The following is an 18,336-nucleotide window of genomic DNA, read 5'->3' on the forward strand; positions in this document are numbered from 1 at the left end:
CTTTATATATATATTTTTCTTTTCTTTATCCCTTTACTACCCTTACATTGTTTCATGGTCATTAACTCTATCTGTAATGTAACCCAACTTAATAACTCACTTGTACATGACTAAAGGACTTCCTTTGAAAGACACTATCAAAATAATTTTCACAGAGATTTGCTCACGAGTCTAAGAGTTCGGGGTTCGACAGCTAGATGCTCTGGCTGAGAATTTTGGCTTTAAATGCGTTACAAGAGGAAGAGAAAACAAAAGAGGAGGAGGAGTAATGATACTCTATAAGAATAATTTCTCTGTAACTAAAAACCAAGAGTCACACTCCGAAAATTTTGAAGCCGTCTCAGCAACCTTCAGAGAAGGTACAAAGAATGTACAAATTTGTATTATATACCTTCCACCCAACCATGACAGCGAAGCCAGAAATGAACTCCTTACTTGGCTCGTCGCAAACTTGAACCCAAATGTAGAATCTATTGTGATGGGAGATTTGAACATGCCTCTTCCTAAGTACAAAGATGCAAAGAGCGAATTGGATGATACTATGGAAACCCTCTCGATGAAACAACTTGAAACGCCCCTCACAAGAGGCAGACAGCGCCTTGACCTGGTATACTATAATGCTCTAGACATCACATTAACTGACAGTACGACTCGCTTCGCTTCGGATCACATCCCTCTCTCAATCCAAGTCAACCTGAGAAGTCAAGCTTGTAGACAAAAAGAGAACTGGAAGAGGGAAAACAACGCTGATGTTATCTTCTCAACCAAGTATATAAAACCAGACGTAATCTTGAAACGGCTCGTGAATTTCAACTGGTAAAATCTCTTCCAACTCCCCGTAGACGATGCCTTAGAAGCACTTTCGGATGCCCTTCACTTTATTGCTCTTGAGGGTGCATCAAAACGCATAAAAATTTCCCATCGAGCAAATTCCTGGTTTAGTCCACAAGTAAAATATGCTTTTAAAAAGAAGCAAAAACTCTTCAGAAAATGGAAAAAAACTGAACACCCACCTGATTATATTCGATATAAAGAAGCTAGAGCGCGGTTCATTCGATTGAAACGTCAAGCTCACTATGACATGGTGCGATCACATTTAAAGAAAGGAAGCAGGATATATAATAAGAAAAGGCGTACGGATATAATGCCCGAGCACATCTTCTCAGAATGGACCCAAGCCACCTTTGGAACTCCTCTGGCAGAAAATCAAGTTGAAAGTGAAGTCAACACAGAGAAAATCCGTGAAGCAATCAGAAAACTGAAGACAGAGGTCTATGCTGAACTGTCTCAAATCAGTATTGCTAGAGATGACATTAAAGCCGCTGTGAATAGCCTCAGGAATAAAGCCACAATTGGGCCTGATAAATTCCCGCTCTTCATGATTAAGATCAGCAGTGTATACATCATAGATCTGCTCCTTCACATTTTCCACAAAATTTTAAGTGACAACCACTTTCCGAAGATATGGAATACATATTTCGTTAAACCTGTTCCCAAAAATAACAATCCTAAATCCGCCAAAGACTACAGGCCTATTGCAATTGGATGTTCGTTTCAAAAAATATTTGAGAAATCCATTTTAAATACCATCAACCATCACTGCTTCGGGCATAGACCGGAGTACCTTCATTCAGTGATTCCACAAAGATCTACTACCACCAATCTCATGGAGACTATTTCGAATCCAACACTCCCTTAACTTCAGACAGCAATTAGACATTGTCTTCTTAGACGTTGCATCCGCTTTCGACAGTATATCCATCTCGGCTATTACTATCATCTTGGAGGAATATTTCCATATAACTGGGCACGTATTAGCTATAATAACGAGTTCTTTGAGGGAGAGATACATCACTGCCATAAATGGAACTTCCAAAGAGACCTTCCAAGTCAACAGGGGAGTCCCACAAGGTGGTGTCCTCTCTGCTACTCTCTTCGCAACAGCACTGCATCCCTTCCTGACCCAAAATCAAAGGCAATTTGTCGTATATGCAGACGACTTGAAATATTTCGTCACCTCGAATGACCAAAATACATCTTTACAATGCAACAACGAAGCAAACTCCAAAATCGCCGAGTTGCAAGAATACCTTAATTGCATGGGGCTTCGACTAAATGAACACAAGACAGCACAAATGGTTTTCACCAACAAGGTATTTAAAAATCACATATCAATACGCGTAAATGGCAGTGTGGTCAAAAAAGTCAGGACACATATTGATCTTGGTCTGAAATGGGACGAAAACCTAAACTTCACACCCCATTTCGGACATGTAAAGAAGAAAACTTACGCAGCGCTATGGACCTCCAGACAAGAACTAGTAGGTATCAGGAACCCTGACCTTGTTAAACAATATATTTTAAGATGTGTCATCCCCATCCCTCTCTACGCATCTCAGATTTGGTCTTCTGCCCCAGATGCTACCATCAAGGCTTTCCTGGGTTTAGAGTACTGGATGCTGAGATGGTTAAACAGGATCACTACGCAGCCATTTACAATCTCAAGAACCATTTTATATGCCAACTTGGATGTCACGCCTTGGTCTCACATTATTGTCACCAAGAACATCCTCACTCTTGCAAAACTACTGACCGGGAGAGTCGACTCGCCGAAAACTGACCACCTGCTGACTCGGCCCCGCATGACGCAAAGGTTGGAGAATAGAACAACATCCCTTCCAATCAGTAGCGCGCTCACACAGCTGGAAAGCCTTCGGCGATTTTTTCCTTTGAACACCATTAAGATGTTCAACGATCTACAAGCAGACCCAGAAAGGCTTTGCGCAGAGAAGAGATACAGGACCGAAGTGTTTCAAAAGGCATTACTCCACCTATAAATGTTGAGTGATGCCGACTGAGGGAAACAAAAGAGAATGCAGGAAATGAAGAACGAACTGGTCGGGACTGTTTTTGCTCCTGTTATGTTTATATTGGACGTCTTCTCTTTCTGTGAACTCGCTGTAAATAGTGCTGTAGATGTGAACATTCTCTAATTCCTTGTAAAATTGTAAATTATGCTTGTGCTCTCTTTCTATCTGCCTGTCATGTAAAATAAGGCAATGATGTGTATAATATAATTAATTAGACAATGTATGATTTAGAAAATGTATAATTTAAACATTGTATAATTTGTATAATTTATAAAGACTGATTTATATAAATTATAAATAGATAATTATGTATATAAATTATATTTGCATATATGAATGTGCACCCCCTGGTTAATAGCTGTAAGCGGGTGTCTCTTAGGAGAAAATAAAGATAATAATAATAATAATAATAAAACTGGAACACCCTTCCGTTACAAAATGGCGCTACTTTCAATTCTTTGGCACTCTGGTTTCCTTCGTGGAAGGCAGGCTTCTCACATCCGTTTCAAATTTTCTGGTGGTCTCTCTCTTCTTCGGGGACTCGTGGACTGGACACTTCTTACGTAGGCTTCTCTATTCACATATTTGCATACCTGGCTCACTCAAGACGGGATCGAGTCAAGACGTACTGGTAGTTTCTTACACATTCTTCACTTCGGAAATACTTTAACTTTAAATGAACATGTTACCCGCTCTTCCGTATTTCTAAAAAAACATCATCACTTTCAGGCAGCACATACTCGCGTTCTCTTCGTCTCGCTACCCTCCTTTTTTTTCTTCTTCATCTTGCTACCACGATTTGCGAACATTAATTCTAACTCTTGCACAACTCTAACAACTCAACTCCCAAACTTTCTTCCTCCTTCGACTCACATCCACACTCTTTTTCCTCAGGAGTTTGAACCTCCTCCCACAGTACTTTCAACTAATCCAAATGCTATGCATAATTTTTCCCTGCTTCCTATTTGGTAAAAAAAACATACCACAACTCTCTCCCTCGTGAATAAACCAAATCCTTCCCTTGTACATTTCCTGTTTAATTAAAGCCCTAGGATTACAATTTTTTATTATTTTCAGATATTTTTATCTTTCGTTTATGATCGACGCATGAAACATCGCCACTATGCCTTGTAGGTGTACTTCTCTCCTTCGTTGATTTTACTCCAGTTTCCTCCTCTTTTAATGCCATCTGTTTTTATCATGTCCTGCCACCTAAATCGTGATCTCCTCCTTAGTCATTATTAATTGGAACATTAAGTTCTCTGTAACCATCTTTTTCTTTTCTTAAGTTGCAATAAAGATTTCTCTCTCTCTCTCTCTCTCTGTCTTTTGTTCTTTGATTGTAAATCAAACAATCAAACATTAAATAAAAATTACAGTAAATAAAAATTACAGGCGATGTAAATAAAAATTACAGTAAATAAAAATTACAGGCGATGTAAATAAAAATTACAGGCATAGCATTTTAGTAGAACAATATGCATAATTAGAGACTTAAATAATCGCCGAAACTTCCAATGCCATTATTACTGTGTTCTTCATATTGTATTAAAAATATGTGTCAAAAGTGTAGTTCTTAACTCCACAAGACGTTTACGTAAATCAAGACTATTTATACAGTAGATGAAACAAGCACTGTTACAAGATTATGCAACCGATCGTCCAGTTGAGTAACTACATCTGTTTAAACAGTAAAAGACTCAGTTTGTGAGATAGTAGAAATACGTGTATCCAATATTTGCAGAACGCATTGCGCATGATCACTTTTCGAGCAGTTCAATGAAAACAAAAAACGAGATTTTGCTAAAAGAGCAGGCATGTGATCTATAATTTAGTTACCACGCGATTAAATTACGAAATGAAATGAATAAACGAATTGTTTTATCGCATTAATCAATTAATATGAAAAATTTAAATGACTTCAGCAGCTGTATTTGAGAATGCCGCAGAGATACTTCTTGTAAATAGATTATCTGTAACGGTGGGATGGACCACGATTCTTTTTGCATTAAAAGTGAAACTAACGCATGCTTTAATTGTGCGTAGTGCGGCAAGTGTAAAACGAGACTGATGCTGGAAAAATATGTGAGAAGATGCTAAAAGACTAATGCTAGGTAACAATAAAACGAGACATGCTAGAAATAAATAATGATCTCATGTATGAGTAAAATAACCTCGGTTTGTTCAAAGTAACTTCCTCAGGCGCCCACGCACTGCAGACAACGATCACAAAGTGACTGAAACGACTGGTGGAAAACCGTGACTAATATATGGTTCAATTTTCTCATCATAGATCTTTGAATGTTATCAACAGCATGAAAATAACATCCTTTCTGTGGTGTCTTGAGCTTCGGGAAGAAAAAGATGTCGCGCGGGACAAAGTCTGATAAATATGGTGCGTCCGACAGTACACAGACATTTTTTGTAGCCAAAAACTGCCTATCAACGAGCGCCTTGTCTTGTAAGAGGAATCAGCTGCTATCTTCTCCATAGTGAGGCCGAACACGACGCATTCTTTGAAAACAACATTTCCAAACGTTCAGGTAGTATGCAGAGTAACAGCTTGGGCATTTGGCACGAATTCGTTTTTCACAGTTCCCTTGTTATCAGAGAAAGTGATGAGCATGGTTTTGATATTTAACCTTTCTTGACAAAGTTTTTTGGCTTAGGGAAAGTTTGCTGACTTCCACTCCTCACTTTGTCGCTTCGTTGCAGGGTCTTAATGAAAATACCACGTCCAATTACCGGAATTATTGAATTCAGAAAATTGAGTTTGCATTAAGCGGCCTCAGTAAGTTCTTTACAGTTTGAAACTCTTGCCGATCGTTGAGCGGCTGTTAACAAATGTGGAACAAACAGCGCAGACCCACGTTTTCTTCAAATCCTGGGTTATCCTTGGTCGAAGGGTTTCCTTATTAATGCTCAGATCTTCCGAAATCAATCAGATTGTTGCACATCGTCCAATGATAATTATTACCAGCACCTTTTCAATCAGCGAGGTGTTCGAACCGTTTTCGCTGGGCCCGGATGTTCGTGGTCTTCCAGTGATTCTCTTCCATAGGCGAAACGATTATGCCATTTGAAAACACGTGCACGAGAAAGAAAATCCTCTCCATACTTTTGCTTTATCATTTGAAACGTTTCCGTGGCACTTTTGCCCAGTCGAACACAAAATTTATTTGTTCTTTGTTCCATTGTCCCTCCGCCACACAGACACACTGGTGAGACGGGCAGTTCCACTCACAATATTCCCGTGATGTTGAGTGTAGTGCTCGAAGAATAATCATTCTTTCATTTCTTATTTACTTCTATTATTTGGTAGCAACGCTATAATCAGTTTTTAAGTGTTGTAGTGAGAAAGCATACACCTGCAATAAGATATCATTAGAATTTGCCAAACCCCACTGTTTACCACTGCTTCAACAGTTGGAAAAATTCATATAATTATTTTAAATGTTCAGGAGCTTATACTTCCTAATGCATTTTGTGCTTTTTGTCTGTGTTTGTGTGTTAATAGGGCTATTTTATTTTAGTACAGGCTAAAAACCTTGGAATAACTGGGGGCAAATGCTATTCTCTGCACCGTAGTCCACCTAACTGTATCCCCGATTCAAAACAACTTAAGTGATTTTTCCAATCATTCCTGGAAATCGAAAGCAGGCTTCTCGAAATGAGTTACATTCGGCTAGGAATCGTGCCGAAAAAACTGCCACGGAAGACCACCGATGAGATACACTAAAGAAACAGTTTTACAGTGCATTTCAGAGATATTGAAGCTCGTTATCTCTGCAGATGTCATTGCACACTACCCATCGTATAAACAGCTGCAACACCAGACCGAATTATTAGAAGCTACAAATTTTTCCATTAACATTCTGAAAAGTAATATATTGCTGCTCCCCTCGGTGTGCATTGGGAAACCTCACTCCTGGTAGTAATAGCTAATTCCAGATTCCACTGAACAGAACACAACCTGATCCACCATGCTTATTATGTCAAAATTGCGTGTGTTTTCTGGTTAGTTTGACTGTTTTGCTGGAACAAAATGTCGGATATGCAGATGGGGAAAAAAAACCTTCCTGTCCATGCTTGAGACCGACTAACTCAGACATGTAGTTAAAAAAAAGCTCATAAAACTACCTGGCATCACAGACGAGACTTCAACCGGACCTTTTCCATTCGATGTGTGGGGGTTGTTGAATTTAACTAATGTGCTATACATGAGGACAGAATCTTTCACAAGTATGATAATAGGTTGTTTATTCGGCAAAAAGTAGTAAGATTGCAGCCACTGAAAATCAACTGTACTTTTACAAAGATCATACGCCATCAAAGACAAACCAAATTATGTACTGGGGTCCCCTGAAAATGATTACATCTAACCATATATTTATTTTGTCTGTAAATTGCGTGTGTTCTCTGGTCGATTTTCCTGTTTGTTGGACGAAAATCCCCAGTTTCTGGGGTAAAAAACCTTGCTATCCAACCCTGAGACCGACTAACTCAGCCACGGAGTGAAAAAAGCACACTGGACAGTCATTAGATGAACACACCTAAATGGGGCGTTGAAAATTTGTCAGAATTCTATTATATCAATATTCTGAAGACTAATACTGAAGGCATAATACGTTATGGGTTGAGATTAACTATATAACAACAGTATAAATACACTATAGTTTACCCATGAATTTAACTACATACGTAGTGTAACGGCATCGTTTAGATTTTTCTCATATTGTAGCTACCTTCACAACGAGATACCAGACTTGGAATAAATAACGCTTCTCTAGTAGAGGAGACTGCTGTTATTTATTCTCAGTGGGCACCACCACCCAGACGCGTTTCAGAGTTTGTTGGTTCACCTATCAGTGGGCAGGCAGGAATCCTAGTAATGAACACATGAAAACCATAACCAAATGCAGACCATAAAAAAACAGACCCATAAGTTATAGTACATATCACTGATATATATTGATATAATTATTGATATTATCACATTGATATGTGATATACAGAAGAATTCTATCTTACTTGCATTGGGCAGGTCTGCATTTGGTTATGGTTTCCATCAATGAAACCATAAAATGGAGCTGTCTGTTGTGATATACAGAAGAATTCTATCTTACTTGCATTGGGCAGGTTTTAAACTGCTTAGCTTTCAGTAGGATCACACACAGTGCGTCAGGAAGGCAATATTTTTACCCTTATTACCCTCATAACCTTCGTTGAACGTGACGTGATAGCAGAGGACATTTATATCCTAGACATCCTTTGCAAGAACACTGCGCTGCTAGAAAAAAATAACAGAACGGGTAGAAAAGGTAGTGTAACTTGTGCAGTTTGAGGCGATGGGGAACAAAATCTTGGTATGGTGCTAACGATGAAATGAGGAGACAGCAACAAAATTCGGACATATAAGAATTCTTTTGAGGTTCTCATCGGAACACATTACAGAAGTCGAAGTTTCTCGACTTCTGAAATCTGTCCAAAAAGGGTCACATTTCAAAAGTCGATACAAGATGCTCGAAAATATGGCTTCGTGGCGAGGACAGGCCCACACTACGAGTTACCACCCCCAAGTCGCTACTACTAGCCGGGCATCGGCCTACTTCTTTTATAAGCGATTTAACAAACTCAATAAACTAACAAAACTTGTTACAGTCTAGAATCAAATCCTTTAACACAGAGGCAGACAGAGTCTCCGTCGCTCTAATGTTTTCGTACATCGGACATATCAATACCATGTAGTAGCCGGTCTCCGGCACTCCGCAAGCACATAGCTCAGTCGAGGACAGCCCCAACTGAAACAACCTTGATTTCAGGCCATGTCCAGTGGGAACAGTGCATACCGCCAGTCTGATCTGTAGCCAGGAACGTCGTTGCCGGCTCACAGTGTGAACAGAAGGCATAAAGGTATGTGTAAGTGATGACCTTTCTTAGAATTGGTCCACTGCATTTGCCAGATGACCTCCAATTCATCATTGATACACCTTTGTTCGAATGTTAAATCGGGCTGCCCAGCAGCCTGCCCCCATTGGGCCCGACCTGATGGCAAAAATTTGTTTAGGGATTCCCCTCTTAAGGGCATAATGCAGGGTATACTGTGCCATGACCGGCTTAGCAGGCATCCTTCTGGCGAGCATGCATAATGCATTTGTGACCACGGTCCTGCAGGCCCTAGTGATACCCAGGTTATCAAGTCGCTGAGTAGACAAGAGTATTCTTCGGATGTGTGAATGTCCAATTGATCCTCCCCAAGCCCCCCTCCCCACCCAGCTGCGTACGTCAAGATCGGGATAAAGATGTTATCATAAAGGAGGTGGTGCGGACCCCATTATGGCCCAATCTACGTGTTTCCCATCACTGGAGCTTGGCATACAACCGTTTCACCGTGTCTCTCAAGTAAGTAGCATGCGCTACTAAGATCATGCGGTCTCCCATGCACATACCCAGGTACATGGTTTTTCTTACCACTCTAAGTGAAAAATCCTCAGAGCAGCAAACCGCTGGTCTGGTCCAACTGAGGCGTTCCCTCACAAGAATGGAAATGGATTTTTTCCTGGAAACCTGCAGCCTATGAAAACTGGCCGGAAATATCAATTGGGACAGAGAAGCTTCCACTCGCTCCTCCACTCTTGGCGTGATTCACCGCCTACCTACCAGTTTGACAAGATCATTTTTTATTATTTATTATTATCATCAGTTTATTTCTCTTAGGAGAACACCCGGTTACAGCCACAGGTCACTACCACACAGCTAGCTTAAGCACAAGCCGGACTCCTATCGGCCAATAGCCCTCCTGTCTGTGCTCAGCAAAGTGTTGGAGCAGCTGCTCAGACATAGGATTGAATCACACTACCTCACAGCTAGCTTAACAGCAAACAAACAGTTTGGCTTTAAACCTGGAAACTCAACCCTCGACGCACTGGAGTGTATCCTTAACATGGCGGAGAGCTGCCGACAAAAATACTTTCTCCTCATCTCTATAGACTTTTCAGGGGCGTTCGACGCCCTCTGGTGGCCGAGCGTCCTCGCAAGACTCAGGGCAGCCCAACTGCCATCAAATCTATTCAGCTGCATAAGAAGCTACCTAACAAACAGACGGATCCTGGTACAGGCCCCTTACTGCAAGGTAGATCGACAGATACACCGAGGATGCCCCCAGGGCTCAGTATTAGGCCCCCTCCTGTGGAACTATGTACTGGACGAGTTCCTCTCCCTCGACTTAGGGGGTGTACAGGCATTGGCCTATGCAGACGACCTATCCCTAGCCCTTACTGCAGATTCAAGAGCCCAACTAGAAATTCTCGCGAATGCAGCAGTAACCACACTGCAAGAATGGACGGAAAGGCATCGGCTCACCATTTCGGCCACCAAGACTAAATCCATCTTACTTAAGGGCTACCTAACCCCAACTAGACCGCCGCAAATAAGAATCAACAATAGGACAATTAAGCTAGTCACAGAACTAAAGTACCTGGGAGTTATCCTGGACCGTAATCTGTCTTTCACCCCACACCTAAAATATATACAGGCTAAGATGAAAAAATACGCTGGCATGCTTGCCAGAGTCACACGTTGCGACTGGGGCCTGAAAAGGCGCACACTTGCGATCCTTTATAAAGCAGCCATTATCCCGGCAATCGCATACGCCTCCGGTGTCTGGTTCCACAAAGCCTCAACAGCGGTAAACCGCAGACGACTGGATATCATACATAGACCCATCCTATTGACACTCACCCGAGCATGCAAGACAGTCTCTACTCATACACTACACGTGATCACGGGCGCTCTCCCTCTTGATTTTGAGGTGATTCGCAATGGCATGCTTCAGCAACTCAGACGTGGCAAAGTCACAACCTTCCAGGACCACACTACGGACCCGGCTAATAACTGTAAAGTTGAGAAATACGGGCTGCAAACGTACTTGACATCGATATGGCAACAACGCTGGACGATTTCTGACAAAGGAGACATCACGCGAAGGTTCTTTCCGAACTTGCAAAAGGTGTACCCAAAATATCCGACATGGCTCTGCCCTGGTCTCCACGTCACCTACCTTCTCACAGGACATGGAGCTATCCGCCACAAGCTAAACCTCTTTGGACTGACAGATAACCCAGCCTGCGCATGTGGTTCCCTCGAGACCTGGGACCACCTGCTACACGAGTGTGAACTGTACGAAGATCTGCGTGGACACCTCATCACACGAGTCCAGTTCAACCCCAAAAATCAGGAGCACTACCTACTGGAGGACGAGGGAACCTACAATGCCCTGACCAACTTTGCTCAGTGCCTCTTTGTAAGATGCCAGACTCTTCCTTTGCCGGAAAACCTAGGACAACTAGGATAAATACAACAACTATCACAACAAATGATGAACCAAGATAAAACTGGACTGTGCCTGAACTGCACTCTCCCAAATACTGACCGATGGAGGACACCGATTCCATTTGAGAAATGTTAACCAAACGCATTGACTACAATCGGACCTTCGGGAGTCCACCCTGACTGTGACTGAAGCCTATCCTACTGAATATCCACCAGTGGATGGACCTGGATCCCACGAGTAACTACTTAATAAAAGACCAAGCATGATCTGCACAAATGTCAGACAGACCTGGACTGAAAACCTGGACAGAGATATCTTCACTCCACTCCTGGGAATACCAAATGGGGCAGCCCTGACGCCTTGGCGCCCGACTGAAGCCACCCCACATGTATGCCCTGTTGGCGAATAGGCCAGCTCCCTTGCCTGGCCTACTTTCTACCCTTCCCTGGCGGGGGATGAGAGGACAGCCCTGCTGTCACCTCCCCTTCTCGCCACCCCTTCTTTTCCTTCTGGTGGGGCATGGGCATGCCCCACTGTAAACTGGAGTTGTCTTCCCTATAGGCTCCATACTTCTATCTATCTCCCCCCCCAGTCTTCAGTCTCCCTCCCCACTCTACCTGCACGCTAGTGAACGCCCCACACAATCTAAATTCCACAACTGAAAATCAATTTCGCCCACCATTTCTTTTGACCTCCTAGCACTTCCTCCTCAACGTGATCACATTTTTATTTATTATTTTTTTATTTTTATTTTTATTTTTTTAAATTTTTTTATTTATTTATTTATTTTTTATTATTTTTTTATTTATTATTATTATTATTTTTTTTTTTTTTAGGTCCTAGCCACTGAAATCTCAGGAAATTAGGTGGCAGGACCTGCCAGAGTGAACTATATTCAAGTGGATACCTGGTCTGCCTCCACGGGGCGAAAGTGGGGCAACGTCGGGCCTCAGTAGAGGTCTGGCGGCTAAATGACCAGATGAACAACGGTACAAGGCATCACACATATACAAAGTCCATACACTTTTAAATCTCTGGCTTTTCCAGTAAACTGGTTCACCTACAATGTAAACTACGCGGAGATGGGGGAAACCCCTGGTGCCGCTTGACCTTAAACACACTTTACACTTTACAGCCACAGGCTAGAGGGTGAACATACATACATATACAACTATGTTACAAAATATACATCTATGTTACAGTTATGAAATACATGAAATACATAATATCTGATTTATAATTATCTGGAATGTAGAATATTTGAGTTATTAATTACTCGCAAAGGCTTTTACTACCGTAAACTGGTAAGAACATAATACCATGACAATTGAAGCATACCTTCTGCTTAAACAGACACAAGTGGGAGTTTCACCATATTTACATAAACACAAATATTTACAGCCAAACAACGTACAGCATTTGAAACAACAGGAATGACCGCAATACAGTAAAATAAAAAATTTGAACGTTCAAATTTCCAGCAGTCGTCTTCTTCTGTGGGATTAGAGTTGTGTAGGTAGGACAATCCTGACATCTATTTCTTCATAAGGTCGGGTTTCCTAAAGCCCAGTGGTTTGTGTCTGGCCGAACAAGGTGCTGAAACTGTATCCTTACATCTGTATTTGCGAGTAAAAGTTTCTGAGAACTTCCTTTCTGTAGGATTTGCAATTGCAGAGCTTTTCAGGATTGATATTGAGGTTGTTGAATAGCTGGATGGTGTTTGCTGGAAAGAATCTTCCGAGGCTATCTAACTGCGTAAATGCCGATTTCAGTTGTGGTTTCTTATCTACAACTCTTCTTGGTTTTTCGCCGGGTATTTTTATCCACTCTCGGGCTTTCGGTGCGTCCAGTCGTCCCGTTAAAAGCTGAGCGAGGGTCATTATGTTCCTTGACGTGATTATTTGTCTCCAGGGTGTGACCTCTAAATTGGAGTATAGTATAGCTCTTGAGATGGTAAAGGGTTTAGCTGAAATTCTGTTCAGCCATCTCAAGAGCCAGTATTCGAGTCCTAGAAAGGCTTTGATACTGCATTCGGCAGCTGAAGACCAGATTTGTGCCGCGTATAGGGGAACAAAGTATTATTGTAGTTTTGCGGTTCCCTGGGTTTCCCCTATTACCGCGAGTATAGGGGAACAGGAGTAACACATCTGTTGATGTATTGCTTCATCAGACCGGGGTCTCTAATACCGGTGAGCTCCTTCCCTGGTTGCCCAAAGCGCCGCGTATGTTTTGTTACGGATGTATGCGAAGTGCGGGCGGAAAGTCAGGCCTTCGTCCCACTTGAGTCCAAGATCAATGTGTGACTGTGCCTTTTGGACGAGGATGCCGTTCACAAATATTGCCATTTTGTTTGGCTTTATTTTATTTGTGAAAGTCATTTGTGCCCTCTTTTTTTTCGTTCAACTGCAGTCCGATACAATCTAGATACTCTTGAAGTTCTTTTATTTTAGTATTAGCCACTTGGTTGTGGTAGTCAGCTGATTTATGATCTCCTGAGGCAATAAAAAATTTATATCATCGGCGTATGTGATGAAGTGCTTCTTGTTTTGGGCTAAGAAGGGTTCGAGGGCTATGGCAATAAGTGTGGCAGACAATACTCCTCCTTGCGGGACACCTATATCAACCTCATACGTTGCGCACATGTTTCGTTTCGTTTGTCATCGCAATTTGTCTGCGCCAAAGAGTGCTCTTTAATAAATGGAGGGCATTTCCTGTAATGTGAAAGTAGTCCCGCAGAATGACTATGAGAGCTAGCTACAACCTTTATGCCATCCACACAGTCGCAATTAAGTACACATCGAGCACCCAGTTCCAAAGTGTCGGCCCCAGGAAAGAACCTTCAAGACAGCCTTCTCACAATCGATATACGGCGTTCTTACCATTACCTGCCTTCCGTGGAAACAGTCCTTCAGAAGGCCGTATAAGATTCCTGGTCAGAGGGATGCTCCAGCCCTGTGGAAGACACTATTCAACCTCAGATCATCGAATGCCCCCCCCCCCCCCCCTAAAGTCCATTAACAAGCCAAGGACATAACCAGGCTGTTAGTTTGTCCATTTCATCATCAAACTCAAACAGTTACGGCTCAGTTTACCTCTGAGGAATTAACAAATGTTTGGAAGAAAGTTAATGCTACTAAATGTCTTGGTATTAATCTCATTGAAAACGCTTTTCTACTCAGGTTTCATAAATTGTCTCCACATTTGCTTCTGGCAATATATAATAAGTGTTTAGTTGAGGGATATTTCCTTGACGAATAGAAAGTTGGCCTATTGAAGTTAATTAGAATACCAGGAAAACCAGTGAGGGAACCCGGGTCGTACGACCATTGCTCTTTTATCTAATTTTGGTAAGGTGTTAGAACGGCTTATGGCATTTCGTGTCTCTGAGTAAATGACAGCTTGTGATATGGTTTCTGCGCATCACTACGGATTTCCACCTGGCAGATTGTGTGAGGATGCTCTGTTCGACTTTATAACATATATTAGAGGTTCTACGTCTAAGTACGAACTAGCGAATTATGTGGATATTGAGGAAGCTTTTGACTCTCTATGGTGGGAGTCTGCCTTGAATAATTAAGAGTTTCCGACTGCCCCTTGCAACTATATAAGTTGTTCTGAAGTTATTTTACAAAAGATATGTGGTGGTAAAATCACAATATTATTATATTAAACAACAGGTATTGCGAGGATGTCGGCAAGGATCAGTGTTGGGACCCCTTATTTGGAATGTGGTATTGCACAATTGGTTAGTTCAATCTTTTCCAAACACAAAAATCATTGCTTTTGCAGAAGACTTAAAAATAATAATTGCTCATATACCAAGAGTTGATTTGGACAATAAGGCTAATATGGTATTGAATAATTTGTACTCCTGGGAAAATATTACAAGCTTATTATAAGTTCTACTAAGAATAATATGATGCTTTTTAAAAATAGTCCGGATTTCAACCTACCATCCACAAATTAAGATTAACGGACGACAAATACCACTTGTGAAGGAGACTAATTTGGGCTTTTTAATTGATTATAAGTTAACGTTTGCTCCACAATTAAAATGTCTTAGTAATAAAGTAAGAATATTCGCCAGTGCAATTATTAGGGTGTCTAAAGCAGATTGGGGTTTGTTGAAGAGGACTCTTTTTCTGTACTACACAGCAGTTTTCCTCCCCTTGATAATGTATGCTTCTGGAGCCTGGTTTTATGGGGCTACGATTATCAGGATACAAACTAAGTTAAATTCAATGGCTGATGCTCCTTAGTATTTTGAGAGTATGTCGAACAGTTTCAACAGCGGCTGTGCAAGTCTTGACCAAAGTAATTCCGTTGGACTTGTTTCTTGTATACCGTGGATTGCGTTATTGTATAAAGAGACAGATACCCACTACGATTTTAGCTATTGAGATTAATATTTTACTAGTAGTGTTTTACTTAATTTTACATAATTTTACTAGTATTATGAATTTTATTAATAGTGACAGAAAGCGGTGTCTTAATGAAATCATAAACAAATGGTAAACAGGATGGGATACCGGAACTACAAGAAGAGTTACACGACAATTTATCCCTCACGTTACGTTTTCTTGGTTAATAGTCATCTTTTGAGTTGTTTTACTCCTGACTTGAAGCACTGTTCTTGTTGACGGGCCATGGATCTCTGAATGGGAAGTTGTTTGCAATTGGACTGATTGATACTAATAGGTACCTATATGGCGCTAATGAGGACTGGTATCACATTTTGTATGATCGTTCTATCTATGAGACCTACATGTTGGCACTTTGAGGAGTTATTGGATTCTTGATACCTGGCACGAAGTTTTACTTCTCTCTGAGCAGTAAATTTGACGATTTTCAAGAGTTCCCGAAGGCAATATTTCAGCATAGAAGATCTCTGTATAGATAGTTGATATTTGTTTTAGCTCAACATATACCTGATTGGTTCTGGGTGCTTTGAGTGAATGTGAAGGAGTGATAGTTTTTTTATTATTATTATTTATTCTTTTATTCTGGATTGGGCCTCCAGAGTTTTTTTTTGTATTATTTTTATTTATTTTATTTTAAACTTTTTAAAATTTTTTTGGCTTATAATCTGAGACCTTAGGTGTTCCATCTACTGGAACTGTTTTAGCCTGTTTTGCAAAGTCTGTATATAGTGTACAACGAAACGAGAACGGACGTTCTGGGAGCCGCCTTATCTAAATATATACATACATGCATACATGTCCATTTCATCAAGTGACTAATGGCATCCTCCAAAGAGGAGCCAGCCTTAAACCCAAGTTGTTTGCTGGACGCCAGCCCCTGAGTCCCATAGCGGGCCACCAGCCGTCCAAGAATCAGCTGCTCCAGCAACTTCCCCATTACGGGTAACAAAGCGATTGGCCGATATGAAAGTGGTTAATTCATAAGCCTCTCAGGACTTTTGAGGATAATCCTCAACACCGTCATCTTTTAGACTGGAGGGAACACACACCTTCATGAAGACAGGCATTAAACATATCGAGTACAATGCCAGGACTCATCTGACATACCTGCTTAACAACAGGTTCAGTTTGGTCCTGTGCCAGAGCCTTACCATCTTTGGTTTGTTATACTAGCAAGATCGAGCTGAATGCGAGAGAAGGGTGGCTCGCCCCATCCGTACCATACATGTCATTCTCATGTACAATTTCAATTTATTGTTCATTATCTGGAGTGTTCTGGCAAAACAGATCATCCAGAAGACCAGACAGAATCTGCCCACCACAAGGTCTCTCTTTCCGATATCACCATTGTGGACATCACTGCACTACTATAGATTTTCTCTGTGATGAGTTTATTTATCAGAGACCAGGGGTCAGCAGAGCCTCTCCCTTACAAAGTCCTGCCATGAAGCATTCTTAAAATCTAATATTTTCTAGGTGGGTTGATTTCTTTTGTCCTGGCATTGTCTCCAGTTCACTCACCGTTCTAGAAGCCGTTCCCTTTGAAACTTTTTGCGAGCACTCTGCACCTCCCGTCTTGACTGTGTTAGTTCCGCAGTCCACCATGGCACTGATCTTTGCGATCAGCGCATCCTTCGGAGACAAACACCACTAACATCCTGTAACACTTTACTGACTATTTCAGCCTTCTGTGTCGCAGATAGATCACTCCATTGCAGACACTTCTTCATCGAAATCTGCCACAGAGCGACAAACCTTACCAAAAACCGCGTTTCTAATCGAGAACCTCCCGGTCTCCTTCCAACATCTCGTTGGAAAGTCAGTTATTAAATCAAGGCGATCACTCTGTGATCACTGGTCAAGTATTCATCCACTTTCCAGCCTTTAACAGATCTCAAAATGGATCTGGAACAAGCAATGATATCGATATAGGATTCTCCCACCATTGAGGAGAAAGTTGGCAGTTGTACCAGTTCATTGACAAACTGTGAGGCAGCTAGGAACTCCCTTCAGATTTTGTCCCCTTTCATTGGAGCCCAAGCCACCCGAAAGGGTCGACCTGGCATTAGCATTCATACGAATTATTGTATGAGCCGATCCAAGTGTATGCAGTGCCTGCTCAAGATATCGAATGCATACCTCCATGTACTTCGAAGGTCTACAATAAAGAGAGTCCTGACATAGCCGACTGGTCAGGAATGAGAGTGCATAGCACGCGTTCCTTTAGTGGACCGGGGTTCAAGCCCGTGACTACTAAATACGATAAATATTTGTATTGACGAGTTATTGTAAACTCTACTGATTTGGTTGTCATGCTGGAGTATAAACAGAAATTTATTTTAATTTTTTTTTAAAAACACCCTCCCTATGGCCCCAGTTACTTCAACACGCACACATCATATGCTGTACACAGTGACGAGTTCACAGTAACTGTGAGTTCTGGATCAGATATTATTATTTCTGCAGATAGGAACCGAGGGACAGCTGCCACTCGATATATCTTTGGATAACTAACAACTTTATTCTAGAGTACATATGGCACCTCCTTCAATAACAAATTAACAACTTCTCTCTCTCCTCAATGACGTGCACCAACTTCGAGGTAACATTCATCGCCCTCTAACCATTTATCGCATTATAGTATACTTGTTCTTAGTCTCCATAATCTGTTCACCGCCTTACAATGTTTAAAGTCGGGGGCAAACTCCGGACA

This window comes from Mastigoproctus giganteus, chromosome 13 (assembly GCF_048544385.1).
Source record: "Mastigoproctus giganteus isolate SK-2022 chromosome 13, ASM4854438v1, whole genome shotgun sequence".
In the NCBI taxonomy this organism is placed as follows: Eukaryota; Metazoa; Arthropoda; class Arachnida; order Uropygi; family Thelyphonidae; genus Mastigoproctus; species Mastigoproctus giganteus.